Source organism: Mixophyes fleayi, chromosome 1 (assembly GCF_038048845.1).
Source record: "Mixophyes fleayi isolate aMixFle1 chromosome 1, aMixFle1.hap1, whole genome shotgun sequence".
Classification (NCBI taxonomy): Eukaryota; Metazoa; Chordata; class Amphibia; order Anura; family Limnodynastidae; genus Mixophyes; species Mixophyes fleayi.
Window position 1 is genome coordinate 397,912,663 of NC_134402.1, and position 14,722 is coordinate 397,927,384.

The following is a 14,722-nucleotide window of genomic DNA, read 5'->3' on the forward strand; positions in this document are numbered from 1 at the left end:
GGTGTGGGTGAGGGCTGAGGGGTACATGGCCACACTAAAGTTTTGTAAAAAATAAATTTTAAAAATAAGTGCTGTAAGAAGAATGGGGTTTGAGGGATGGGAAAAACTTGAGCCAAATGGGGGTTGCACGGGGTATACAAGCAATGGGTTAGTAGAAAGGGATTGGGGAAGTAATGCCTCATTTAGGCCACTCTGTTTTTCCCATTTATGTATTTTACTGTCAAATGCATATTTCTCTAATAAATGCTATTATCAGTGGTTTGCAGTATAATAGTTTTTGTACAATACAAGTACCTGGTATATGTTATTAACCAATGATTACAATTTACTAGGTAAATATTTTTCTTTGGATAATGTCTTTAGTTGATTTATTTGTCTGCAGGTGTATTTTGAAGAGGACATTCTGGTTTTAGTTTTGAAATGTGGCATAGATAAAAAGTACATTTAATATAAATCACATAGCCTTAGCTGTGTGGAGTTTGTATGTTCTCCCCGTGTTTGCGTGGGTTTCCTCTGACTGCCCCGGTTTCTTCCTACACTCCAAAAATATACTAGTAGGTTATTTCGCTAATATCAAAACTGACCCTAGTCTCTCTCTCTCTCTATCTCATTGTGTGTGTCTGTGTGTGTGTCTGTGTGTGTATGATAGGGAATTTAGACTGTAAGCTCCAATGGGGCAGGGACTGATGTGAGTGAGTTATCTGTACATTGCTGCGGAATTAGTGGCGCTATTTAAATAAATGATGATGGTGAAAAATGTAGTGCAAATGCTCTATTGTCATGAGCCAACTTTTAGTGCAAATGCAGCCATTTTAAGAGTGAGCAAATGGACTTGAGGGCCAAGATGTTGAGAACTTTAAACAGGTTTCTCTGCAGCTGCATCAACCTCTAAAAACCCTCACAATCACATGAACACACGTTACTCTGCCTACGCGTCCCCTGTTCTGCCTCTCCAAGCTTAAGGAGGGCAAATCAGGATTTCGCAAAAATCTTATTGCAGTTGCATTTTTGTTGTGGATGCACAGTATAAAAATGTGTATTTTATGCTACAAATTTGTGCCTGCATCCAACTTAAAATAAGCCTCAAAATGTGTACATGGGTAAGACCGGACTCATCCATATGTCTAATGAATGCTTTTGTACCTAAGATGTTAGTAGAAGATGACTCGGAGTTAGATATATCAAGATTTTGCGATATGCAATGATTCAACTTGGAGATATATATATATATATATATATATATACAAAAACAGACATAGGTCCTTTGCACTCACCATGTACAGACTGGGGTGCAAGAGGGGGTTGCCCACATTGTATAGACAATAAAACAGGGATACTCTGCACTCTTCAAACACATAATTAATGCTGTACCAAGTACTGTTCTATAGTAATAACAGGGAATGATAGTTCCACATATTGCAATATATGTTAAGATGACCAACTTATGCCACAGTCTTCCCATTCTGGTCAGTCCTAACATGATCAAATGCTATGCTATTTTATCTGGGCTTAAGGCTTACCTGCACACAGCTTTTAAAGGCAAGTCTTTCCCTAGCACTATAGATATATATATATATATATATATATATATATATATAATACATTTTTTAAATTAGTTGTGACGATATAGCTCTGACTATAGGAGAAGAGATGAATGTCTTCATTCGCATTCCACTATGCAGAGATAAAACAAAAACAAGTGCCCTATTTTGCTGTTGACACCAGGCTAACCTCTGGATAGTGTAATGCAGAAACTCCTAATGAAACTATATCTTATCCCTGACAAGGAATCATGATGTCAACCTTTAGCATGGTAAGATGGAGTCTTGTCATTCATCCAAAAAGCACAGATTTAGCATCCTCCTATTATCACAATTTATCAATCCCAACTTTTTGTTCTCCTTTTAATGTCTATTAAAGAATTTCTGTTGCTGTCCTGTGAAAACAAATTCATATATAATAGAGAGAAAATGTAAGAATCCATAATACACTTTAGTCCGTCACACATCACATATGGTATTATTTACCAGGACACATATGCTATATGGATTTTTCATGTAGAACGTTTGACATTGACAGTTCCCCTACAATCCATTTTATAGACAGTTTACCTTTAAGCATTTTCCAATACCTTGTAAATAACTATAATTTGTTTTCAATTTTATCATGCTGCCATAGTTACAAATTTTTGTCTAAGTTACAACTTTCATGAGTTGATTATACATATTTTAGCATTTACAATTTTTGGAATAAATAGTTTTACTATTGTAATGACTGTTATCACCTCATATTCATGGCTATCTTTTGAGTACTTAATCCAGATGTACCAACATCCTGATGGCAGGGCCACCTTAACAACTTTATGGGCCCCCGGGCAATGCAGTGTACCGGGCCCCTAAAAAAATAATAATAAAAAAAAATTATATATATATATATATATATATATAGTGTGTGTGTGTGTGTAAAAAAAATATATATGTATGAAAAAAAAAACGTGATTATATATATAATCACTTTTTTTTCCCCATATATATATATATATATATATATATATAGGGGCCCCCTTAACTTACCTTAAGTCCGATCCTCTTCTTTTTTCCGTGCCGCTGAGTCTCTTCTGCCCTCTTCCGTGCTGTGGTTGCAGTGAATGCTGGGTGTGACATCACGCCCAGCATTCACTGCGAGCACAGCACGGAAGAGGGGACCAGGGAGGGAGCCGGATCACCGCTGATGTGACCGCAAGGTAAGTATTAAAAAAAAAAAATATATATATATATATTAGGGATGAGCGCACTCGGATTTATGAAATCCGAGCCCACCCGAACGTTGCGGATCCGAGTCGGATCCGAGACAGATCCGGGTATTGGCGCCAAATTCAAAAGTGAAACTGAGGCTCTGACTCATAATCCCGTTGTCGGATCTCGCGATACTCGGATCCTATAAATTCCCCGCTAGTCGCCGCCATCTTCACTCGGGCATTGATCAGGGTAGAGGGAGGGTGTGTTAGGTGGTCCTCTGTGCTGTTTAGTTCTGTGCTGTTTAGTTCTGTGCTGTTTAGTTCTGTGCTGTTTAGTTCTGTGCTGTTTAGTTCTGTGCTGTGCTGTGCTGTGCTGTGCTGTGCTGTGTTCTGCAGTATCAGTCCAGTGGTGCTGTGTGCTGTGCTCTGTCCTTCTGAGGTCAGTGGTGCTGCTGGGTCCTGTGCTGTGTCCTGTTCAGTCCAGTGGTGCTGTGTCCTGTGCTCTGTGCTTCTAAGGGCATAGTTATTTCCCCAATATTCCCCTGTGTTTAAAAAAATAAAAAAAAGTTTTTTTAAAAAATACCAAAAACTACTTTAATATTTATTAATTACCACAAAATTTGCACAACCAATCCTGCAGTATAAGCCCATTGGTACTGCAATATTACCAAGTTCACACATTCAGCAGTAAAAGTCCAGTGGTACTGCAATATTACAAAGTTTACACATTCTGCAGTATCAGTCCAGTGGTGCTGTGTCCTGTGCTCTGTCCTGCTGAGTTCCGTAGTGCTGCTGGGTCCTGTGCCGTGTCCTGTTCAGTCCAGTGGTGCTGTGTCCTGTGCTCTGTGCTTCTAAGGGCATAGTTATTTCCCCATTATTCCCAAGTTTTTAAAAAATAAAAAAAAAGTAAAAAAAAATAAAAAATTTAAAAAAAAAAAAAAATATATAATAATTATAACCAAATTTGCAAAACCAATCCAGCATTATAAGTCCATTGGTACTGCAATATTACCAAGTTCACACATTCTGCAGTATCAGTCCAGTGGTGCTGTGTCCTGTGCTCTGTCCTGCTGAGTTCCGTAGTGCTGCTGGGTCCTGTGCCGTGTCCTGTTCAGTCCAGTGGTGCTGTGTCCTGTGCTCTGTGCTTCTAAGGGCATAGTTATTTCCCCACTATTCCCAAGTTTTTTAAAAATAAAAAAAAAGTAAAAAAAAATAAAAAATTTAAAAAAAATAAAATATATAATAATTATAACCAAATTTGCAAAACCAATCCAGCATTATAATTTATAAGTCCATTGGTACTGCAATATTACCAAGTTCACACATTCTGCAGTATCAGTCCAGTGGTGCTGTGTCCTGTGCTCTGTCCTGCTGAGTTCCGTAGTGCTGCTGGGTCCTGTGCCGTGTCCTGTTCAGTCCAGTGGTGCTGTGTCCTGTGCTCTGTGCTTCTAAGGGCATAGTTATTTCCCCACTATTCCCAAGTTTTTTAAAAATAAAAAAAAAGTAAAAAAAAATAAAAAATTTAAAAAAAAAAAAATATATAATAATTATAACCAAATTTGCAAAACCAATCCAGCAGTATAAGTCCATTGGTACTGCAATATTACCAAGTTCACACATTCTGCAGTATCTTGTGCTACATATAATGGAGACCAAAAATTTGGAGGATAAAGTAGGGAAAGATCAAGACCCACTTCCTCCTAATGCTGAAGCTGCTGCCACTAGTCATGACATAGACGATGAAATGCCATCAACGTCGTCTTCCAAGCCCGATGCCCAATCTCGTAGTACCGGGCATGTAAAATCCAAAAAGCCCAAGTTAAGAAAAAGTAGCAAAAAGAGAAACTTAAAATCATCTGAGGAGAAACGTAAAGTTGCCAATATGCCATTTACGACACGGAGTGGCAAGGAACGGCTTAGGCCCTGGCCCGTGTTCATGACTAGTGGTTCAGCTTCACCCACGGATCTTAGCCCTCCTCCTCCTCCCCCCCCCTACAAAAAATTGAAGAGAGTTATGCTGTCAGCAACAAAACAGCAAACAACTCTGCCTTCTAAAGAGAAATTATCACAAATCCCCAAGGCGAGTCCAAGGGTGTTGGTGGTTGTCAAGCCTGACCTTCCCATCACTGTACGGGAAGAGGTGGCTCGGGAGGAGGCTATTGATGATGTAGCTGGCGCTGTGGAGGAACTTGATGATGAGGATGGTGATGTGGTTATTGTAAATGAGGCACCAGGGGGGGAAACAGCTGATGTCCATGGGATGAAAAAGCCCATCGTCATGCCTGGTCAGAAGACCAAAAAATGCACCTCTTCGGTCTGGAGTTATTTTTATCCAAATCCAGACAACCAATGTATGGCAATATGTAGCTTATGTAAAGCTCAAATAAGCAGGGGTAAGGATCTTGCCCACCTAGGAACATCCTCCCTTATACGTCACCTGAATAACCTTCATAGTTCAGTGGTTAGTTCAGGAACTGGGGCTAGGACCCTCATCGGTACAGGGACACCTAAATCCCGTGGTCCAGTTGGATACACACCAGCAACACCCTCCTCGTCAACTTCCTCCACAATCTCCATCAGATTCAGTCCTGCAGCCCAAGTCAGCAGCCAGACTGAGTCCTCCTCAATACGGGATTCATCCGAGGAATCCTGCAGCGGTACGCCTACTACTGCCACTGCTGCTGTTGCTGCTGTTAGTCGGTCATCTTCCCAGAGGGGAAGTCGTAAGACCGCTAAGTCTTTCACAAAACAATTGACCGTCCAACAGTCGTTTGCCATGACCACCAAATACGATAGTAGTCACCCTATTGCAAAGCGTATAACTGCGGCTGTAACTGCAATGTTGGTGTTAGACGTGCGCCCGGTGTCCGCCATCAGTGGAGTGGGATTTAGAGGGTTGATGGAGGTATTGTGTCCCCGGTACCAAATCCCCTCGAGATTCCACTTCACTAGGCAGGCGATACCAAAAATGTACAGAGAAGTACGATCAAGTGTCCTCAGTGCTCTTAAAAATGCGGTTGTACCCACTGTCCACTTAACCACGGACATGTGGACAAGTGGTTCTGGGCAAACGAAGGACTATATGACTGTGACAGCCCACTGGGTAGATGCATCCCCTTCCGCAGCAACAGCAACAGCTGCATCAGTAGCAGCATCTACAAAATGGCTGCTCATGCAAAGGCAGGCAACATTGTGCATTACAGGCTTTAATAAGAGGCACAACGCTGACAACATATTAGAGAAAATGAGGGAAATTATCTCCCAGTGGCTTACCCCACTTAGACTCTCATGGGGATTTGTGGTGTCAGACAATGCCAGTAACATTGTGCGGGCATTAAATATGGGCAATTTCCAGCACGTCCCATGTTTTGCCCACACCATTAATTTGGTGGTGCAGCATTACCTCAAGAGTGACAGGGGTGTGCAGGAGATGCTTGCGGTGGCGCGCAAAATTGCTGGACACTTTCGGCATTCAGCCAGTGCCTACCGCAGACTAGAGGCACATCAAAAAAGCATGAACCTGCCCTGCCATCACCTCAAACAAGAGGTTGTGACGCGCTGGAACTCCACCCTCTATATGCTGCAGAGGATGGAGGAGCAGCAAAAGGCCATTCAGGCCTACACAGCCACCTACGACATAGGCAAAGGAGTGGGGATGCGCCTCAGTCAAGCGCAGTGGAGACTGATTTCCGTGTTGTGCAAGGTTCTGCAGCCATTTGAACTTGCCACACGAGAAGTCAGTTCCGACACTGCCAGCTTGAGTCAGGTCATTCCCCTGATCAGGCTGTTGCAGAAGCAGCTGGAGAAAGTGAGGGAGGAGCTGGTAAGCCATTGCGATTACACCAAGCATGTAGCTCTTGTGGATGTAGCCCTTCGTACGCTTTTCCAGGATCCGAGGGTGGTCACTCTTTTAAAGTCAGAGGAATACATTCTGGCCACCGTGCTCGATCCTCGGTTTAAAGCGTATGTTGTGTCTCTGTTTCCGGCGGACACAAGTCTACAGCGGTGCAAAGACCTGCTGGTCAGGAGATTGTCCTCTGAAGAGGACCGTGACATGCCAACAGCTCCACCCTCATTTTCTTCCACATCTATGGCTGCGAGGAAAAAGCTCAGTTTTCCCAAAAGAGGCACTGGCGGGGATGCTGATAACATCTGGTCCGGACTGAAGGACCCGCCAACCATTGCAGACATGTCTACTCTCATGCATTGGATGCTGTCACAATAGAAAAAATTGTGGATGATTACTTTGCTGACACCATCCAAGTAGACATGTCAGACAGTCCATATTGTTACTGGCAGGAAAAAAAGGCAGTTTGGAAGCCCCTGTACAAACTGGCTCTATTTTACCTGAGTTGTCCCCCCTCCAGTGTGTACTCGGAAAGAGTTTTTAGTGCAGCGGGGAACCTGGTCAGTGAGCGGCGAAGGAGGTTGCTTCCTCACAACGTTGAAAAAATGATGTTTATAAAAATGAATAATCAATTCCTCAATGAAGTACAGCACTGCCCTCCAGATACTACAGAGGGACCTGTGGTTGTGGAGTCCAGCGGGGACGAATTGATAATGTGTGATGAGGAGGAAGTACACACTGTAGGGGGAGAGGAATCAGAGGTTGAGGATGAGGACGACATCTTGCCTCAGTAGAGCCTGTTTAGTCTGTACAGGGAGAGATGAATAGCTTTTTTGGTGTGGGGGCCCAAACAAACCAATCATTTCAGCCAAAGTTGTTTGGTAGGCCCTGTCGCTGAAATGATTGGTTTGTTAAAGTGTGCATGTCCTATTTCAACAACATAAGGGTGGGTGTGAGGGCCCAAGGACAATTTGATCTTGGAACTTTTTTTTTTGCATTATATGACCAATCAACAGTCGTTTGCCATGTTCAAAAAGTAAAACCAAATTTAAACAAATTCAAGAAATTAAACCAAAAGTAAAATGCCCTGTCATCATTTAAAACAAGAGGTATTGACGTGCTCTAAAACTACTGTATTGTTGTTTATATTTTATAAACACTACACTTGAAAGCTTGAGTCTTTCAATAGAAAAGTAACTGTCCATTGCACGAATATTTGCAACAGGGACAATTTTAGGGTTAAGAAAGTCAACTAATAATAACACTTCGACGCTGTGTGTCTTTATAAACACTACACTTGGAAGTTGGAGGAGGTATTGTGGCCCCGGCACCAAATTTACTACCGGGGCCACTCCACTGTGCAGTCCATATTTAGGTGTATCAGATATTAAACAACGGTGACAGTTGATGCCCAATTTTTTAATTATATTGTGGCCTCGGTACCAAATTGTGTACCGGGGCCACCCCACTACGCAGTCCAGATACTTGTTTGGTGGAATTCAGACCAGTTGAGGGTTTTATTATTATATTGTGTGGACCACTCTATCTATACCACACTACAACTCTATACCACTCTATTTCCTACTTTAATTCTATTTCATACTTTAATTCTATTTCCTACTTTAATTCTATTACTAATTAATTACCATAAAGAGGAACAAAATAAACCAATTTTACCAAAAGTATAATATGACTTAGACTTACAAACACTACACTTTAAAGATCGTGCCTTTAAATGAAAAAGTCAGTCTTCATTGCACGACTATGTGCAACAGGGACATTTTTTTGGGTTTACAAAGTCAAACAATAACACTTCGACCCTGTCTGTCTGGGGTCTCTCAATGACGAATTGTCTGTACCATGTTTGGAGGAGGTATTGTGGCCCCGGTATCAAATTGGGTACCGGGGCCACCCCACTATGCAGTCCAGATACTTGTTTGGTGGAATTCAGACACGTGGAGGGTTTTTTAATTATATTGTGGCCTCGGTACCAAATTGTGTACCGGGGCCACCACACTACGCAGTCAAGATAGATAGATGCGTATTGCGTATCATAGATAAAGTACATTAAGTGGTGTGGGGCAAATTGAAAAATATTCAAAATGCACTGACATTATCAAAAACAAGAGGTTGTCACACGCTAAAACTCCAGCATGTATATGATGGAGAGGATGGAGGAGCAGCCGTATGTGTAGTGTAATGCAGATCTGTTGAAGGTTTTTTATATATTTTATTGTGGTGCCCAGTGCCCACTCCTCTACGCAGTCCAGGTACAATTATTGGTGCGAATCATAAAAGTTCAGGGTTTTTAAGATATTGTGGTGACCCACTCCTCTACGCAGTCCAGGTACAATTATTGGTGCGAATCATAAAAGTTCAGGGTTTTTAATATATATTGTGGTGACCCACTCCTCTACGCAGTCCAGGTACAATTATTGGTGCGAATCATAAAAGTTCAGGGTTTATAATATATTGTGGTGACCCACTCCTCTACGCAGTCCAGAAAGATACCTTGTTGCAACGTTTTGGACTAATAACTATATTGTGAGGTGTTCAGAATACACTGTAAATTAGTGGAAATGCTTGTTATTGAATGTTATTGAGGTTAATAATAGCCTAGGAGTGAAAATAAGCCCAAAAACTTGATTTTTAAACTTTTTATGTTTTTTTCAAAAAAAATCCGAATCCAATACCTTAAATCCGAACCGAGACCTTTCGTCAAGTGTTTTGCGAGACAAATCCGAACCTCAAAAATAACGAAAATCCGGATCCAAAACACAAAACACGAGACCTCAAAAGTCGCCGGTGCACATCCCTAATATATATAATTTTTTTTTTTTTTAGGATTCGGACGGGCCCCCCTTGCCTGCAGGGCCCCCGAGCACCTGCCCACCGTGCCCAATGGAAGAGACGGCCCTGCCTGATGGTCAACTATAGTTTTGGTGCTAATCCGTGCCCTGCTCCTTCCCCCTGTTCTGGTTAGCCGCTTTGACTGTGGAGCACATAGATTATGACAGCAACAAGTGAGAATTTTTCTACTAACATACAAAGCCATCAACAAATTGCCTCACTTGTGTCAAAATATCTCCCAACTCGACACCTCTGTTCTGCACAAGATCTGCGTCTCTATTCCACTCTCATCACATCCTCCCATTCTTGGTTACAGAACAATTTTCGTGATGCACCCACTTTGTGGAATTCCCTCCTTCCCACAATAAGACTTTCTTTTTGTCTTTAAACATTCAAGCGTTCTCTGAAAGCTCACATCTTCAGACAATATTCCTCAACCACCCTCTTAATCTCCCTAGGTTACCCTATTACCACCCTCTACACAGCTAACACAACAACAACCCTCTGACCAACATAGTTGTGTGACTGAACATACAGCTCACTAAATACTTTGTAACCTTTGGATTCTAGCTGGACAAATATGCAATATGATGCAGCACTTACCCTTGTGTATCAAACCCAGTGGGGATCCAGGGGGGGCGGGGGGGGGGCGATCGGGGCGGTCCCCCCTACCAGGGGCTTGCTGCCGACAGCTGCACACTGTGCAGGTCCGTTCAGCAGTGACAGTATGCTGCCCGGCTGCTCTGATTGTGTTTTAAACACAATCAAAGCAGCGGGACAGCACACTTTCACTGCTGAACGGACCTGCACATACTGTGCAGCCGCCGGCAGCCTTAGAACACAGAAAGGGCGGGGCCTAAATCGCCCCCCCCCCCCTAAAATCGCCCCGGGTAGGGCAAATGTCTGGGTCCGCCCCTGATCAAACCATTGTCCCATAGATTGTAAGTGTGCAAGCAGGGCCCTCTTCCCTCTCTGTATGTCACTAACTGAGCAAATTTGGTTTATCCACAGAGAGTAGATCTCCAGACTCCCGCCATCTATCCAAAGAATTGTCAAGTACCATATTAAAATCTCCAAGACATATTACCGAAGTATCTGGGCTTAAGGATATAAAGTTAATTTTTTTTAAGAATGTCCCTATTGTAAGGTGATGGAATATAAACCCCTAGGAGAACCAGCGGGACAGAATTGAAAGCACCTCTAACACATACATAAGTGCAGATTAGGTCTGACTGAACAATATCCAGTACAAACTTAATTCGTTTTCAGATAAGTAGGGATACACCCCGGGAATAAGAAACTTGGACCGAAGGATTTCTCCAGCCTATCCAAGGATGTTTAAGAGTTAGCAATTTATCACCCATGAAATGAGTGTCAGCGAGCCAAATAACATCCGCCTCATATTTCCTGAGCTGGGACATAACCATGTGTACACACCTACACAATTTACCTTCAGATCTGTGATCTTTATCTCTGAGAACCATCTGCTGAAAATACTGGACTCTGTACGCTCTATAAATATCTGCATATACGCTTCCATATTTGCCCGATATTGTTCCATCGTTGATCATGATTTTTAGGAAGTTTATAAAACCAAACACGACAAAACATAATCGTGGGAATGTACACACTGTTGCAATATCTGACCAATCTGTCATTTATCGTGTGATCTGCTTGATAATTGCATCAGTGTGAATAATCAAATCAGATGCACACACGCTCAAAGCACTCACTATCAAACATGTAGAGATGCTCAGGCTCGGTTCCCCGGGAAACAAACAGACCTTAACTTAGCAGATCCGAGTACCGAGTCGAGCCGGCTCTCTGATTTTGCGCTTTTTTGGATTTGAAAACAAGGCAAAACGTCATTGTTACATCGTCGGATCTTGCAATTTTTGGATTCCTTTTTAAGATCCAACGTAACGGTTCAGGCCCAAGGACAATTCCATCATGCACCATTTTTGTTTTCTGCCACTGCTGTGTGCCAATGTGTCCTAGATGTGCTAGGAACTGCTGTGTTTTTGTCATTGCTCTGTCGCTTACCATCCAGCCAGGTCACTGCAGTATTTGTCCGAAAGTGTATGAAAATAATATTGTGATCTGTGAGGTGGTCAAAATTGACTGCAAATGACTTGAAATTAGTGTTATTGAGGTTAATAATAATGTAGAAACAAAAAAAGAGCAAAATTATGATTTTAACATATTTTAGGAATTTTTCTAAAAAATCCAAAACCAAAACCAAAACACACGAGGGCGGTTTTGCCAAAACCAAAACACAAAGCTAATCCAGTTCCAAAACCAAAACCAGTACACGGGGATCAGTGATAAACTTGTAATCACTACGCTAATTGATAATGAATTAATCATGAAATATTAAAAGTTTGGTAACCAGTGTGTCTGGAGAGAGAAATGACTGAAAAGACATCAGAAACTGTTTACAGCAGGGGTGCACAAACTTTTTCTGCATGTGGGCTGCAGATCTCATTTGGATTGAACATGAGGATTGCAGACTTCCAAAACTCTTTTTTTTTTCTATGTATATAGTGTACTTATAGACAAGGTTTGAGAATATATAGGAGCCAGCGCCAGAAGTATGGAAGCCATGTGAAAGGAATGTTGCAGTTTCCTTTTTCTATTGTTCCTCATCTCCCCTTTCCTCTCCATTTCTGCTCCACTTTTGCCCATTCTCTCCCTCCTGCTCCTCTTCTCCTGGTGGTAGAATAATTGACAACGCTCAGTAGGTTTAAAGGCAACCTCGGTCTTTAAGTTGTACGTTGCAGGTAAGTATGCAGAAGGAGACAAAACAGATTGTAAGTCACTGGTGTCCCAAATTTAAAAAAGGACTTTTCTCTGTCCTGAAATAAAATGCTTACTAAAATACTTGCCAATGGTCTTTGGATTTGTAGTCAATCTTTCCCATTCATGGATTAAACTCAGTGGATTAAACAGCCATTGCAAGATATTGAGTGGCTATAATGATATCATTACGGCCATACATAATCCTGTGACAGACGTTTCAATCACTGATCGCATTCCTGACAACCTCTGTAATATTTCTGTAAATACACAAATTGCAACTGAAAGATCAAGAGAAAGAGAGATGAATAAAAATAGATCTGAAACTATTTACAATGTGTCTTGTCTTCTTCTGCGTGTTTATCCTCAGCAGTGAGAGGTTGAAAGAATCACAATCATGATGAATCACGCTTTTTGGAACTGACCAAAGCAATCTTCATAATGTAACTGTAAGGACACACTTTGCAATTCAAAGACTTAGAGAAAGAGAGAGAGAGAGAGAGAGGGAGAGAGAGAGAGAGACTTATCTCAAAACTTAAGCTAAGCCATTAGATACATTTATCCAATGCAATAAAATTTAGCACAAATAGAAAAAAAAAGTTGGGTATATTACTTGAAGCAAAATACTGTACTAATCTATTAACACATGAGACATTATGGTGAGTGTAATATATACCTGGTAAATGGTAATCTTTGTTATTACATAGGCATAAGTACTTGTATTTGGGCACATAAATCTACTGTGCAAATAATAACCACTGGTAGCAGTATTTACCAGGGAAATGTACTTCTGGCACCCTGGCATTATGCTGAACATTAGTTTCTATTTTAACATCCCATTCTACTACACTATTGCTTCCACACACTATGCCTCCACGGTTGGGCTCCAGTTCCTCCTGCTCTTAAACCCCATCCTTCCTACTGCAACTGTTAAAAATAAACGTATGCTTTATTTTCTTCCCGTCTCCAGCCTCACCCCTTTTTTCCTCTGTTTTCCAGGCCTCTTGTCCGTCTGCTCTACTCTTCCCATAGGTTTCTTCTCTTGTCCTGTCCAGCCTCACTCTTTCTTTTCTATCTTTTCTCCAGGCCTTTCCCATTTTTACCTTTTTCCTCTTTTCTTCTTCAACTCTCCAGCCTCTCAATGTTGTTTTCCTCCTCTTCTCTTCAGGCAGCCACCCAGCCCCATCTTTTAATTATGACTACATGACTCTTCCAGAGTTCCCAACCACCAATAACTGGCTATAATTTTTTGAGTTCACAGCAGCAATTAGTGATGGTGCCTTAACCTAACTGGTTAGTTTCAAATGTTAGGAATGCAGCCACCAGAGTTAGGTAGTTGTAGAGGATTGAGAAGTATAGATGGATAAGAATGAATGGTGGTATAGGGAGCTTATCAGCAGAGCCGTAACTTAGAATTCTAGTGCCATGGGCGAGAAAGACAAATGCCGCCCCACTAGCCCTTAATTTTAACCAAATTAACCTAAAATATTCCTAAATTGCGCCCCCCTTCAGCGTTGCGCCCTGGGCGGTCGCCCCTGTTGCACAGCCCTAGTTACGGCCCTGCTTATCAGCATGAGTTACCATATTTTATAAATAGTACTGAAGCTTCTAGGCGTACTTAAAAAAAAATAATTAAATCTGGGATACCCATGTGACTGCTCAGGTAATGAATCTACCCAATATTCCCTTATTTTACTCCAAATTAGGTAAATCAGTTATAGGAACATGTTTTCACTTAACCTACTAATTCAATTGCATCAGTAGACACACGAGAGCTCTAATGATAACCTCTAGTTAATTGATACATTTTGATTGCTTAGAATTACAGTCAAAAACAATTTGGTGAGTCATATCAGGCAGAGAAGGGAGCTACACTGTAGGTTTCCAGCTGGCTTGATTGTCCACTTGTCAGAGTTAGTTCCCTTGACTTCTCTACCACCACCGAGACCGAATTCCTATTCAGTACCTAGTTCTGTAGAGCCTTATTTCTGCACCTGCCTCCAGATTGGGCACTGAAACCTTCATCAATGGGACATTTCTATTTTAAATTGATACTGATGCTATAGCATTTGGTTGTCTATCGATTATTGCTAAAACTGTACTAAAAAATACTAACAACAAATCTCGGGCTAGTAGGATTGTAAAACTCCTACCTGTTTAATTCACATTACATTACATGGCTATCTGGCAGAATCTTCTTCATGGATTTAACAGTCATTCTTTTTGTCAGGGTGCCAAAGTGATCCATTTGGAATCAATATGATTTACTAGTGCAGCTAGAGCATACAGTGGTGGCACTATTTTTGGTCACATGTTTTGTTTATGGATCATGGGCAGAGCTCGGTTTGAGTAGGAAATTGACTTTACCGGAGAATTATGTTATTATCCCTGAGGTTGAAATGTGGAGATATATAACTTTTTAGTACTTATTTTTTAAACATATTTGCAATTAAATACCTATACCTAGCTCATTGTATACTATTGCTAATAAT

The 14,722-nt window shown here is 41.4% G+C and overlaps 1 long non-coding RNA gene across 1 annotated transcript in view; it reads left to right on the forward strand.

Moving 5' to 3' along the window:
* Positions 1–14,722, forward strand: part of LOC142098504 (uncharacterized) — a 1,185,945-nt gene that overhangs the window by 190,034 nt on the left and 981,189 nt on the right. The window lies entirely within an intron of this gene.